Genomic DNA, 18,102 nt, shown 5'->3' on the forward strand with positions numbered 1-18,102 from the left:
CACACTCATCCACTCACACACTCACCCACTCACCCACTCACTCACCCACTCACTAACCCACTCACCCACGCACACACTCGCACACCCACTCACACTCTCACACACTCACACACTCACACACTCTCACACTCTCACACTCTCACACACTCACACACTCACACACTCACACACTCACTCACTCACTCACGCACTCACTCACTCACACACACACTCACCCACACACACACTCACTCACCCACTCACCCACGCACACACTCGCACACCCACTCACACTCTCACCCACTCACCCACTCACCCACTCACCCACTCACCCACTCACTCACACACTCACCCACTCACCGACTCACTCATCCACTCACCCACTCACACACTCACCCACTCATCCATTCACACACTCACACACTCACTCACCCACTCACAGACTCACTCACAGACTCACTCACCCACTCACCCACTCACCCACTCACCCACTCACACACTCACACACTCACTCACTCACTCACTCACACACTCACACACTCACTCACCCACTCACTCACCCACTCACCCACTCACCCACTCACACACTCACTCACTCACTCACTCACACTCTCACTCACTCACTCACACACTCACCCACACACACACTCACTCACCCACTCACCCACTCACCCACTCACTCACTCACACACTCAGTCACACACTCAGTCACACACTCACTCACACACTCACACACTCACACACTCACTCACATACTCACCCACTCATCCATTCATCCATTCACACACTCACACACTCACTCACACTCTCACACACTCACACACTCACACACTCACACACTCACTCACTCACTCACCCACACACACACTCACTCACCCACTCACTCACTCACTCACCCACTCACCCACTCACCCACTCACCCACTCACCCACTCACCCACTCACACACTCACTCACACACTCACTCACTCACTCACACACTCACTCACACACTCACTCACACACTCACCCACTCATCCATTCACACACTCACACACTCACACACTCACTCGCACTCTCACACACTCACACACTCACACACTCACACACTCACTCACTCACACACTCACTCACTCACACACTCACTCACACACTCACTCACCCACTCACAGACTCACTCACTCACTCACCCACTCACCCACTCACCCACACACCCACACACTCACACACTCACACACTCACCCACTCACCCACTCACTAACCCACTCACTAACCCACTCACCCATGCACACACTCACACACTCGCACACCCACTCACACTCTCACACACTCACACACTCTCACACTCTCACACACTCACACACTCACACACTCACTCATTCACTCACTCACACACTCACTCACTCACACACTCACTCACACACTCACTCACACACTCACACACTCACTCACACACTCACTCACACACTCACTCACACACTCACCCACTCACCCACTCATACATTCACACACTCACACACTCACTCACCCACTCACAGACTCACTCACTCACTCACACACTCACCCACACACACACTCACCCACTCACCCACTCACCCACTCACACACTCACACACTCACACTCTCACACTCTCACACACTCACACACTCACACACTCACCCACTCACCCACTCCCCCACTCACACACTCACCCACTCACACACTCACCCACTCACCCACTCACCCACTCACACACTCACTCACTCACTCACTCACTCACTCACCACACACTCACACACTCACTCACACACTCACACACTCACCCACGCACACACTCACACAATCGCACACTCGCACACCCACTCACTCACACGCTCACACACTCACCCACTCACTCACCCACTCACACACTCACACACTCACCCACTCACACACTCGCACACCCACTCACACTCTCACACACTCGCACACCCACTCACACACTCACACAATCACTCACCCACTCACCCACTCACCCACTCACCCACTCATTCACTCACCCACCCACTCACTCACCCACTCACCCTCTCACACTCTCACTCACTCACCCACTCACCCACTTACCCACTCACCCACTCACCCACTCACACTCTCACACTCTCACACACTCACCCACTCACCCACTCACCCACTCACCCACTCACACACTCACCCACTCACAGACACACTCACTCACACACTCACTCACACACTCACTCACACACTCACCCACTCATCCATTCACACACTCACACACTCACCCACTCACCCACGCACCCACTCACTCACTCACACACTCACACACTCACCCACTCATCCATTCACACACTCACACACTCACCCACTCACCCACGCACCCACTCACTCACTCACACACTCACTCACACACTCACTCACACACTCACTCACACACTCACTCACACACTCACTCACACACTCACCCACTCATCCATTCACACTCTCACACTCTCACATACTCACCTACTCACCCACTCACACACTTACCCACTCACACACTCACTCACTCACTCACTCACACACTCACTCACACACTCACACACTCACCCACACTCACTCACCCACTCACACACTCACCCACACACACACCCACTCACTCACACACTCACTCACTCACACACTCACTCACACAGTCACCCACACACTCACACTCTCACACACTCACACACTCACCCACTCACACACTCACACACTCACCCACTCACCCACTCACCCACTCACCCACTCACACACTCACTCACACACTCACTCACTCACTCACACACTCACTCACACACTCACTCACACACTCACCCACTCATCCATTCACACACTCACACACTCACACACTCACTCACACTCTCACACACTCACACACTCACACACTCACACACTCACTCACTCACACACTCACTCACTCACACACTCACTCACTCACTCACTCACCCACTCACAGACTCACTCACTCACTCACCCACTCACCCACTCACCCACACACCCACACACTCACACACTCACACACTCACCCACTCACCCACTCACTAACCCACTCACTAACCCACTCACCCATGCACACACTCACACACTCGCACACCCACTCACACTCTCACACACTCACACACTCTCACACTCTCACACTCTCACACACTCACACACTCACACACTCACTCATTCACTCACTCACACACTCACTCACTCACACACTCACTCACACACTCACTCACACACTCACACACTCACTCACACACTCACTCACACACTCACTCACACACTCACCCACTCACCCACTCATACATTCACACACTCACACACTCACTCACCCACTCACAGACTCACTCACTCACTCACACACTCACCCACACACACACTCACCCACTCACCCACTCACCCACTCACACACTCACACACTCACCCACTCACACTCTCACACTCTCACACACTCACACACTCACACACTCACCCACTCCCCCACTCACACACTCACCCACTCACACACTCACCCACTCACCCACTCACCCACTCACACACTCACTCACTCACTCACTCACTCACTCACTCACCACACACTCACACACTCACTCACACACTCACACACTCACCCACGCACACACTCACACAATCGCACACTCGCACACCCACTCACTCACACAATCACTCACCCACTCACCCACTCACCCACTCACCCACTCATTCACTCACCCACCCACTCACTCACCCACTCACCCTCTCACACTCTCACTCACTCACCCACTCACCCACTTACCCACTCACCCACTCACCCACTCACACTCTCACACTCTCACACACTCACCCACTCACCCACTCACCCACTCACCCACTCACCCACTCACACACTCACCCACTCACAGACACACTCACTCACACACTCACTCACACACTCACTCACACACTCACCCACTCATCCATTCACACACTCACACACTCACACTCTCACCCACTCACCCACTCACCCACTCACACACTCACCCACTCACACACTCACACACTCACACACTCACCCACGCACACACTCACTCACTCACTCACTCACACACTCACCCACTCACCCACTCACACACTCACACACTCACACACCCACTCACTCACACACTCACTCACCCACTCACACACTCACACACCCACTCACCCACTCACCCACTCACCCACTCACACACTCACTCACTCACTCACTCACTCACTCACCCACTCACCCACTCACACTCACACACTCACACACTCACCCTCTCACACTCTCACCCACTCACACACTCACCCACTCACACTCTCACACTCTCACCCACTCACCCACTCACCCACTCACACACTCACACTCTCACACACTCACACACTCACACACTCACACACTCACCCACGCACACACTCACTCACTCACACACTCACCCACTCACCCACTCACCCACTCACACACTCACACACTCACACACCCACTCACTCACACACTCACTCACACACTCACACACTCACCCACTCACCCCTCACACACTCACACACTCACCCACACACTCACTCACCCACTCACACACTCACCCACACACTCACCCACAAACTCACCCACTCACTCACTCACCCACTCACTCACCCACTCACCCACACACTCACACTCTCCCACACTCACACACTCACACACTCACACACTCACACACTCACACACTCACTCACCCACTCACCCACTCACCCACTCACCCACACACTCTCACACTCTCACACTCTCACACACTCACCCACTCGCCCACTCACACATTCACACAAACTCTCACCCACTCACTCACTCACCCACTCACCCACTCACCCACTCACACACTCACACACTCACCATCTCACACACTCACATTCTCACACTCTCACACTCTCACACACTCACCCACTCACTCACCCACTCACCCACTCACCCACGCACACACTCACTCACTCACTCACTCACACACTCACCCACTCACCCACTCACACACTCACACACTCACACACCCACTCACTCACACACTCACTCACCCACTCACACACTCACACACCCACTCACCCACTCACCCACTCACCCACTCACACACTCACTCACTCACTCACTCACTCACTCACCCACTCACCCACTCACACTCACACACTCACACACTCACCCTCTCACACTCTCACCCACTCACACACTCACCCACTCACACTCTCACACTCTCACCCACTCACCCACTCACCCACTCACACACTCACACTCTCACACACTCACACACTCACACACTCACACACTCACCCACGCACACACTCACTCACTCACACACTCACCCACTCACCCACTCACCCACTCACACACTCACACACTCACACACCCACTCACTCACACACTCACTCACACACTCACACACTCACCCACTCACCCCTCACACACTCACACACTCACCCACACACTCACTCACCCACTCACACACTCACCCACACACTCACCCACAAACTCACCCACTCACTCACTCACCCACTCACTCACCCACTCACCCACACACTCACACTCTCCCACACTCACACACTCACACACTCACACACTCACACACTCACACACTCACTCACCCACTCACCCACTCACCCACTCACCCACACACTCTCACACTCTCACACTCTCACACACTCACCCACTCGCCCACTCACACATTCACACAAACTCTCACCCACTCACTCACTCACCCACTCACCCACTCACCCACTCACACACTCACACACTCACCATCTCACACACTCACATTCTCACACTCTCACACTCTCACACACTCACCCACTCACTCACCCACTCACCCACTCACCCACCCACTCACTCACACACTCACACACGCACACACGCACACACGCACACACTCACTCACACACTCACCCACTCACACACTCACCCACTCACACACTCACACTCTCACACACTCACCCACCCACTCACTCACACACTCACTCACACACTCACACACTCACCCACTCACCCACTCACCCACTCACACACTCACCCACTCACACACTCTCACACACTCGCCCACTCGCCCACTCACACATTCACACAAACTCTCACACACTCACCATCTCACACACTCACCATCTCACACACTCACACACTCACACACTCACCCACTCACACATTCACACATTCACACACACATTCACACACTCACACACTCACACTCTCACACTCTCACACACTCACACACTCACCCACTCACCCACTCACCCACTCACCCACTCACCCACTCACCCACTCACACACTCACACACTCACACACTCACTCATTCACACACTCACTCACCTACTCACACTCTCACACACTCACACACTCACCCACTCACCCACTCACACACTCACACACTCACACACTCACACACTCACCCACCCACTCACTCACTCACCCACTCACACATTCACACACTCACCCACTCACCCACTCACACTCTCACACACTCACACACTCACACACTCACACACTCACCCACTCACCCACTCACACACTCACCCACTCACCCACTCACTCACCTACTCACACACTCACACACTCACCCACTCACCCACTCACACACTCACACACTCACACACTCACACACTCACACACTCACCCACTCACCCACTCACCCACTCACCCACTCACACACTCACACACTCACCCACCCACTCACTCACTCACCCACTCACACATTCACACACTCACCCACTCACCCACTCACACTCTCACACACTCACACACTCACACACTCACACACTCACACACTCACCCACTCACCCACTCACACACTCACCCACTCACCCACTCACTCACCTACTCACACACTCACACACTCACACACTCACCCACTCACACACTCACACACTCACACACTCACACACTCACCGACTCACCCACTCACCCACTCACCCACTCACACACTCACACACTCACACACTCACACACTCAAACACTCACCCACTCACCCACTCACCCACTCATTCACTCACTAACTCACACACTCACCCACTCACTCACACACTCACCCACTCACTCACCCACTCACACACTCACACACTCACACACTCACTCACTCACACACTCACCCACTCACACACTCACACACTCACCCACTCACCCACTCACACACTCACTCACTCACACACTCACTCACCCACTCACACTCACACACTCACACTTTCACCCACTCACCCACTCACCCACTCACTCACCCACTCACCCACTCACCCACTCACACACTCACACTCACACACTCAAACACTCAAACACTCAAACACTCACCCACTCACCCACTCACCCACTCACCCACTCACACACTCACCCACTCACCCACTCACCCACTCGCACACTCGCCCACTCACACACTCGCCCACTCACTCACTCACCCACTCACTCACCCACTCACACACACACTCACACACACACTCACACACACACTCACACACTCACACACTCACACACTCACCCACTCACCCACTCACTCACCCACTCGCCCACTCACACACTCGCCCACTCACACACTCGCCCACTCACTCACTCACCCACTCACTCACCCACTCACACACACACTCACACACACACTCACACACACACTCACACACTCACACACTCACACACTCACCCACTCACCCACTCACCCACTCACTCACTCACACACTCACACACTCACACACTCACTCACACTCACACACTCACACTCTCACCCACTCACCCACTCACCCACTCACCCACTCACTCACCCACTCACCCACTCACACACTCACACTCACCCACTCACCCACTCACCCACTCACCCACTCACCCACTCACCCACTCACCCACTCACACACTCACCCACTCACACACTCACTCACTCACACGCTCACACACTCACCCACTCACACTCTCACTCACCCACTCACCCACTCACCCACTCACACACTCACTCACTCACCCACTCACCCACTCACACTCACACACTCACACACTCACACACTCACCCACTCACACACTCACACTCACACACTCACTCACTCACCCACTCACCCACTCACTCACCCACTCACCCACTCACTCACCCACTCACACACTCACACACTCACACACTCACACACTCACACACTCACCCACTCACCCACTCACACACTCACACACTCACACAATCACTCACTCACCCACTCACCCACTCACACTCACACACTCACCCACTCACCCACTCACCCACTCACCCACTCACACACTCACCCACTCACACACTCACTCACTCACACGCTCACACACTCACCCACTCACACTCTCACTCACCCACTCACCCACTCACCCACTCACACACTCACTCACTCACCCACTCACCCACTCACACTCACACACTCACACACTCACACACTCACCCACTCACACACTCACACTCACACACTCACTCACTCACCCACTCACCCACTCACTCACCCACTCACCCACTCACTCACCCACTCACACACTCACACACTCACACACTCACACACTCACCCACTCACACACTCACACACTCACACACTCACACAATCACTCACTCACCCACTCACCCACTCACACTCACACACTCACCCACTCACACTCTCACACACTCACACACTCACACACTCACCCACTCACCCACTCACCCACTCACCCACTCACACACTCACACACTCACCCACTCACCCACTCACACACTCACTCACACACTCACACACTCACACACTCACTCACCCACTCACACTCACACACTCACACTCTCACCCACTCACACACTCACCCACTCACACTCACACACTCACCCACTCACCCACTCACACACTCACCCACTCACACACTCACTCACTCACCCACTCACCCACTCACACTCACACACTCACCCACTCACACTCTCACCCACTCACCCACTCACCCACTCACCCACTCACACTCTCACACACTCACCCACTCACCCACTCACCCACTCACCCACTCACCCACTCACCCACTCACCCACTCACACACTCACCCACTCACCCACTCACCCACTCACACACTCACTCACTCACACACTCACACACTCACTCACCCACTCACACTCACACACTCACACTCTCACCCACTCACACACTCACCCACTCACACTCTCACTCACTCACTCACCCACTCACCCACTCACCCACTCACTCACCCACTCACACACTCACGCACTCACCCACTCACCCACTCACCCACTCACCCACTCACCCACTCACTCACTCACTCACTCACTCACTCACCCACTCACCCACTCAGACACTCACACACTCACACACTCACACACTCACCCACTCACACACTCACACACTCACACTCACACACTCACTCACTCACCCACTCACCCACTCACACACTCACACACTCACACACTCACCCACTCACCCACTCACACACTCACCCACTCACACACTCACTCACTCACCCACTCACCCACTCACACTCACACACTCACCCACTCACACTCTCACCCACTCACCCACTCACCCACTCACCCACTCACCCACTCACACTCTCACACACTCACACACTCACCCACTCACCCACTCACCCACTCACCCACTCACCCACTCACACTCTCACACACTCACTCACACGCTCACCCACTCACCCACTCACACACTCACACACTCACACACTCACTCACTCACCCACTCACCCACTCACACTCACACACTCACACACTCACACACTCACCCACTCACACTCTCACCCACTTACACACTCACCCACTCACACACTCACACACTCACTCACACACTCACTCACACACTCACTCACACACTCACACACTCACACACTCACACACTCACACACTCACACACCCACTCACCCACTCATCCATTCATCCATTCACACACTCACACACTCACTCACCCATTCACAGACTCACTCACTCACTCACACACTCACCCACACACACACTCACTCACCCACTCACCCACTCACCCACTCACACACTCACCCACACACTCACTCACACACTCACTCACACACTCACCCACTCACCCACTCACACTCTCACACTCTCACACTCTCACACACTCACACACTCACCCACTCACCCACTCTCACACTCTCACACTCTCACACTCTCACACTCTCACACTCTCACCCACTCACCCACTCACCCACTCACACACTCACCCACTCACACACTCACCCACTCACACACTCACCCACACACTCACTCACACACTCACTCACACACTCACTCACACACTCACTCACACACTCACCCACTCATCCATTCACACACTCACACACTCACTCACCCACTCACAGACTCACTCACACACTCACCCACACACTCACTCACACACTCACTCACCCACTCATCCATTCACACACTCACACACTCACTCATCCACTCACAGACTCACTCACACACTCTCACACTCACACACTCGCACACTCACTCACCCACTCACCCACTCACACCTTCACACACTCACTCACACACACACACTCACACACTCACTCACTCACTCACTCACCCGCTCACCCACTCACCCACTCACCCACTCACTCACACACACTCACCTACTCACACACTCACACACCCACTCACACTCTCACACACTCACCCACTCACGCACCCTCTCACACACTCACCCACTCACACTCACCCACTCACTCACCCACTCACACTCTCACACACTCACTCAGCCACACACACACTCACACACTCAGCCACTCACACTCAGCCACTCACCCACTCGCCCACTCGCCCACTCACACACTCACACACTCACACACTCACCCACTCGCACTCTCACACTCTCACTCACACACACACTCACTCACCCACTCACACACTCACACACTCACTCACTCACTCACTCGCCCACTCACACACTCACACACTCACCCACTCGCACTCTCACACTCTCACTCACACACACACTCACTCACCCACTCACACACTCACACACTCACTCACTCACTCACTCACTCACCCACTCACTCACCCACTCACTCACACACTCACACACTCACCCACTCGCACTCTCACACTCTCACTCACACACACACTCACTCACCCACTCACACACTCACACTCTCACTCACACACACACTCACTCACGCACTCACACACTCACACACTCACTCACTCACTCACTCGCCCACTCACACACTCACACACTCACACACTCACCCACTCGCACTCTCACACTCTCACTCACACACACACTCACTCACCCACTCGCACTCTCACACTCTCACTCACACACACACTCACTCACCCACTCACACACTCACACACTCACTCACTCACTCACTCGCCCACTCACACACTCACACACTCACACACTCACCCACTCGCACTCTCACACTCTCACTCACACACACACTCACTCACCCACTCACACACTCACACACTCGCACTCTCACTCACTCACCCACTCACACACTCACACACTCACTCACTCACTCACTCGCCCACTCACACACTCACACACTCACACACTCACCCACTCGCACTCTCACACTCTCACTCACTCACACACTCTCACACACACTCACACACTCACACACTCACACACTCACCCACTCACCCACTCACTCACTCACACACTCACACACTCACACACTCACTCACCCACTCACACTCACACACTCACACTCTCACCCACTCACCCACTCACCCACTCACCCACTCACTCACCCACTCACCCACTCACACACTCACACTCACCCACTCACCCACTCACCCACTCACCCACTCACCCACTCACCCACTCACCCACTCACACACTCACCCACTCACACACTCACTCACTCACACGCTCACACACTCACCCACTCACACTCTCACTCACCCACTCACCCACTCACCCACTCACACACTCACTCACTCACCCACTCACCCACTCACACTCACACACTCACACACTCACCCACTCACACACTCACACTCACACACTCACTCACTCACCCACTCACCCACTCACTCACCCACTCACCCACTCACTCACCCACTCACACACTCACACACTCACACACTCACACACTCACACACTCACCCACTCACCCACTCACACACTCACACACTCACACAATCACTCACTCACCCACTCACCCACTCACACTCACACACTCACCCACTCACCCACTCACCCACTCACCCACTCACACACTCACCCACTCACACACTCACTCACTCACACGCTCACACACTCACCCACTCACACTCTCACTCACCCACTCACCCACTCACCCACTCACACACTCACTCACTCACCCACTCACCCACTCACACTCACACACTCACACACTCACACACTCACTCACTCACCCACTCACCCACTCACTCACCCACTCACCCACTCACTCACCCACTCACACACTCACACACTCACACACTCACACACTCACCCACTCACCCACTCACACACTCACACACTCACACACTCACACAATCACTCACTCACCCACTCACCCACTCACACTCACACACTCACCCACTCACACTCTCACACACTCACACACTCACACACTCACCCACTCACCCACTCACCCACTCACCCACTCACACACTCACACACTCACCCACTCACCCACTCACACACTCACTCACACACTCACACACTCACACACTCACTCACCCACTCACACTCACACACTCACACTCTCACCCACTCACACACTCACCCACTCACACTCACACACTCACCCACTCACCCACTCACACACTCTCCCACTCACACACTCACTCACTCACCCACTCACCCACTCACACTCACACACTCACCCACTCACACTCTCACCCACTCACCCACTCACCCACTCACCCACTCACCCACTCACACTCTCACACACTCACCCACTCACCCACTCACCCACTCACCCACTCACCCACTCACCCACTCACCCACTCACCCACTCACACACTCACACACTCACTCACTCACACACTCACACACTCACTCACCCACTCACACTCACACACTCACACTCTCACCCACTCACACACTCACCCACTCACACTCTCACTCACTCACTCACCCACTCACCCACTCACCCACTCACTCACCCACTCACACACTCACGCACTCACGCACTCACGCACTCACGCACTCACCCACTCACCCACTCACCCACTCACCCACTCACCCACTCACTCACTCACTCACTCACTCACTCACCCACTCACCCACTCAGACACTCACACACTCACACACTCACACACTCACCCACTCACACACTCACACACTCACACTCACACACTCACTCACTCACCCACTCACCCACTCACACACTCACACACTCACACACTCACCCACTCACACACTCACCCACTCACACACTCACTCACTCACCCACTCACCCACTCACACTCACACACTCACCCACTCACACTCTCACCCACTCACCCACTCACCCACTCACCCACTCACACTCTCACACACTCACACACTCACCCACTCACCCACTCACCCACTCACCCACTCACCCACTCACCCACTCACCCACTCACACACTCACACTCTCACACACTCACTCACACGCTCACCCACTCACCCACTCACACACTCACACACTCACCCACTCACTCACTCACCCACTCACCCACTCACACTCACACACTCACACACTCACACACTCACCCACTCACACTCTCACCCACTTACACACTCACCCACTCACACACTCACACACTCACTCACACACTCACTCACACACTCACTCACACACTCACACACTCACACACTCACACACTCACACACTCACACACCCACTCACCCACTCATCCATTCATCCATTCACACACTCACACACTCACTCACCCATTCACAGACTCCCTCACTCACTCACACACTCACCCACACACACACTCACTCACCCACTCACCCACTCACCCACTCACACACTCACCCACACACTCACTCACACACTCACTCACACACTCACCCACTCACCCACTCACACTCTCACACTCTCACACTCTCACACACTCACACACTCACACACTCACCCACTCTCACACTCTCACACTCTCACACTCTCACCCACTCACCCACTCACCCACTCACACACTCACCCACTCACACACTCACCCACTCACACACTCACCCACACACTCACTCACACACTCACTCACACACTCACTCACACACTCACTCACACACTCACCCACTCATCCATTCACACACTCACACACTCACTCACCCACTCACAGACTCACTCACACACTCACCCACACACTCACTCACACACTCACTCACCCACTCATCCATTCACACACTCACACACTCACTCATCCACTCACAGACTCACTCACACACTCTCACACTCACACACTCACACACTCACTCACCCACTCACCCACTCACCCACTCACACCTTCACACACTCACTCACACACACACACTCACACACTCACTCACTCACTCACTCACCCGCTCACCCACTCACCCACTCACACTCACTCACACACACTCACCTACTCACACACTCACACACCCACTCACACTCTCACACACTCACCCACTCACGCACCCTCTCACACACTCACCCACTCACACTCACCCACTCACTCACCCACTCACACTCTCACACACTCACTCAGCCACACACACACTCACACACTCAGCCACTCACACTCAGCCACTCACCCACTCGCCCACTCGCCCACTCACACACTCACACACTCACACAGTCACCCACTCGCACTCTCACACTCTCACTCACACACACACTCACTCACCCACTCACACACTCACACACTCACTCACTCACTCACTCGCCCACTCACACACTCACACACTCACACACTCACCCACTCGCACTGTCACACTCTCACTCACACACACACTCACTCACCCACTCACACACTCACACACTCACTCACTCACTCACTCACTCACCCACTCACTCACCCACTCACTCACACACTCACACACTCACCCACTCGCACTCTCACACTCTCACTCACACACACACTCACTCACACACACACTCACTCACCCACTCACACACTCACACACTCACTCACTCACTCACTCGCCCACTCACACACTCACTCACACACACACTCACTCACCCACTCGCACTCTCACACTCTCACTCACACACACACTCACTCACCCACTCACACACTCACACACTCGCACTCTCACTCACTCGCCCACTCACACACTCACACACTCACACACTCACCCACTCGCACTCTCACACTCTCACTCACACACACACTCACTCACCCACTCGCACTCTCACACTCTCACTCACACACACACTCACTCACCCACTCACACACTCGCACTCTCACTCACTCACACACTCACTCACTCACTCACTCACCCACTCACACACTCACACACTCACTCACTCACACACTCACTCACTCACTCACTCACCCACTCACCCACTCACACACTCACCCACTCACACACTCACCCACTCACAGACACACTCACTCACACACTCACACACTCACTCACTCACACACTCACTCACTCACTCACTCACACACTCACACACTCACTCACTCACTCACTCACTCACTCACCCACTCACCCACTCACACACTCACACACGCACACACTCACACACTCACTCACTCACTCACTCACCCACTCACCCACTCACACACTCACACACTCACTCACTCACCCACTCACACTCACACACCCTCCATAAGACATAGGAGCAGAATTACGCCACTCAGCCCATCGAGTCTGCTCCGCCATTCAATCATGGCTGATATTTTTCTCATCCCCATTCTCCTGCCTTCTCCCCATAACCCCTGATCCCCTTATTAATCAAGAACCTATCTATCTCTGTCTGGAAGACACTCAGTGATTTGGCCTCCACAGCCTTCTGCGGCAAAGAGTTCCACAGATTCACCACCCTCTGGCTGAAGAAATTCCTCCTCATCTCGGCTTTAAAGGATTGTCCCTTTAGTCTGAGATTGTGACCTCTGCTTCTAGTTTTTCCTACAAGTGGAAACATCCTCTCCACGTCCACTCTATCCAGGCCTCGCAGTATCCTGTAAGTTTCAATAAGATCACCTCTCATCCTTCTAAACTCCAACGAGTACAGACCCAGAGTCCTCAACCGTTCCTCATATGCCACACTACCAGAAGGATGTGGAGGCTTTAGAGAGGGTGCAGAAGAGATTTACCAGAATGTTGCCTGGTATGGAGGGCATAAGCTATGAGGAGCGATTGAATAAACTCGGTTTGTTCTCACTGGAACGAAGGAGGTTGAGGGACGACCTGATAGAGGTCTACAAAATTATGAGGGGCATAGACAGAGTGGATAGTCAGAGGCTTTTCCCCAGGGTAGAGGGGTCAATTACTAGGGGGCATAGGTTTAAGGTGAGAGGGGCAAGGTTTAGAGTAGATGTACGAGGCAAGTTTTTTACGCAGAGGGTAGTGGGTACCTGGAACTCGCTACCGGAGGAGGTGGTGGAAGCAGGGACGATAGTGACATTTAAGGGGCATCTTGACAAATACATGAATAGGATGGGAATAGAAGGATACGGACCCAGGAAGTGTAGAAGATTGTAGTTTAGACGGGCGGCATGGTCGGCACGGGCTTGGAGGGCCGAAGGGCCTGTTCCTGTGCTGTGCATTTCTTTGTTCTTTGTTCTTTGACAAGCTCTTCATTCCAGGGATCATTCTTGGGAACCTCCTCTGGACTCTTTCCAAGGCCAGCACATCCTTCCTTAGATACGGGGCCCAAAACTGCTCACATTACTCCAAATGGGGTCTGACCAGAGCCTTATACAGCCTCAGAAGTACATCCCTGGTCTTGTATTCTGGCCCTCTCGACATGAATGCTAACATTGCATTTGCCTTCCTAACTGCCTCCATTCCTCCTTCCAAAGTGCAGAGCCTCACACTTTTCCACATTGTATTCCATCTGTCACTTCTTTACCCACTCTCCTAGCCTGTCCAAGTCCTTCTGCAGACCCCTGACACACTCACACACACTCTGACACACACACTCTGACACACACACTCACACACACTCTGACTCACACACACTCTGACACACACACAGTTATACACACTCTGACACACACTCACACACACTCTGACACACACACACTCTGACTCACACACTCTGACACACACACAGTTACACACACTCTGACACACACTCTGACACACACTCACACACACTCTGACACACACACAGTTACACACACTCTGACACACACACTCACACACACTCTGACTCACACACACTCTGACACACACACAGTTACACACACTCTGACACACACACACTCTGACACACACACACTCTGACACACACACAGGTACACACACTCTGACACACACACACTCTGACTCACACACACTCTGACACACACACACTCTGACACACTCACACACACTCTGACACACACACACTCTGACACACACACACTCTGACACACACACACACAGGTACACACACTCTGACACACACACACTCTGACTCACACTCGCACACACTCTGACACACACACAGGTACACACACTCTGACACACACACGCTGACTCACACACACTCTGACACACACACAGTTACACACACTCTGACACACACTCACACACACTCTGACACACACACACTCTGACACACACACACACAGGTACACACACTCTGACACACACACACTCTGACTCACACTCGCACACACTCTGACACACACACAGGTACACACACTCTGACACACACACGCTGACTCACACACACTCTGACACACACACAGTTACACACACTCTGACACACACTCACACACACTCTGACACACACACACTCTGACACACACACAGGTACACACACTCTGACACACACATGCTGACTCACACACACTCTGACACACACACAGTTACACACACTCTGACTCACACACACTCTGACACACACACAGGTACAAAGTGGCACTCACTGTGAGAATGATCCCCTCAGTAATTCGGTGTTCGGAGTTTGGAACCATGCAGCCTGTCAGTTCAGCTCTGTGCTCCCAGGCACACGATAGCTATTAAAGAAAGGCTCCCGTAAGGCTGGCGGAGAGCCAGCCAACCAGGACTGTGGGCACACTGGCAGCTTGTTAACCATTTCAACATCAGTGCACAGTCAGAGCCACTGTGCACACTGCAACTCGAACCATCACCTCTCCCCCCCCCCCTGCTGCACTTAATTCACTTTCTGACTGATGAGGAGTGGTGTCAGAGGA

The 18,102-nt window shown here is 54.0% G+C and overlaps 1 protein-coding gene across 1 annotated transcript in view; it reads right to left on the reverse strand.

The window, feature by feature from the left end:
• Positions 1-17,872, reverse strand: part of rflna (refilin A) — a 96,426-nt gene extending 78,554 nt beyond the window's left edge. Inside the window, exon 1 of the mRNA XM_072510839.1 lies at positions 17,815-17,872. The gene's annotated coding sequence lies outside the window, so the exon portion shown is untranslated. The remainder of the gene's footprint in view (positions 1-17,814) is intronic.
• Positions 17,873-18,102: the final 230 nt, after the last annotated feature.

The sequence above is a fragment of the Scyliorhinus torazame genome, chromosome 1 (assembly GCF_047496885.1).
Source record: "Scyliorhinus torazame isolate Kashiwa2021f chromosome 1, sScyTor2.1, whole genome shotgun sequence".
Classification (NCBI taxonomy): domain Eukaryota; kingdom Metazoa; phylum Chordata; class Chondrichthyes; order Carcharhiniformes; family Scyliorhinidae; genus Scyliorhinus; species Scyliorhinus torazame.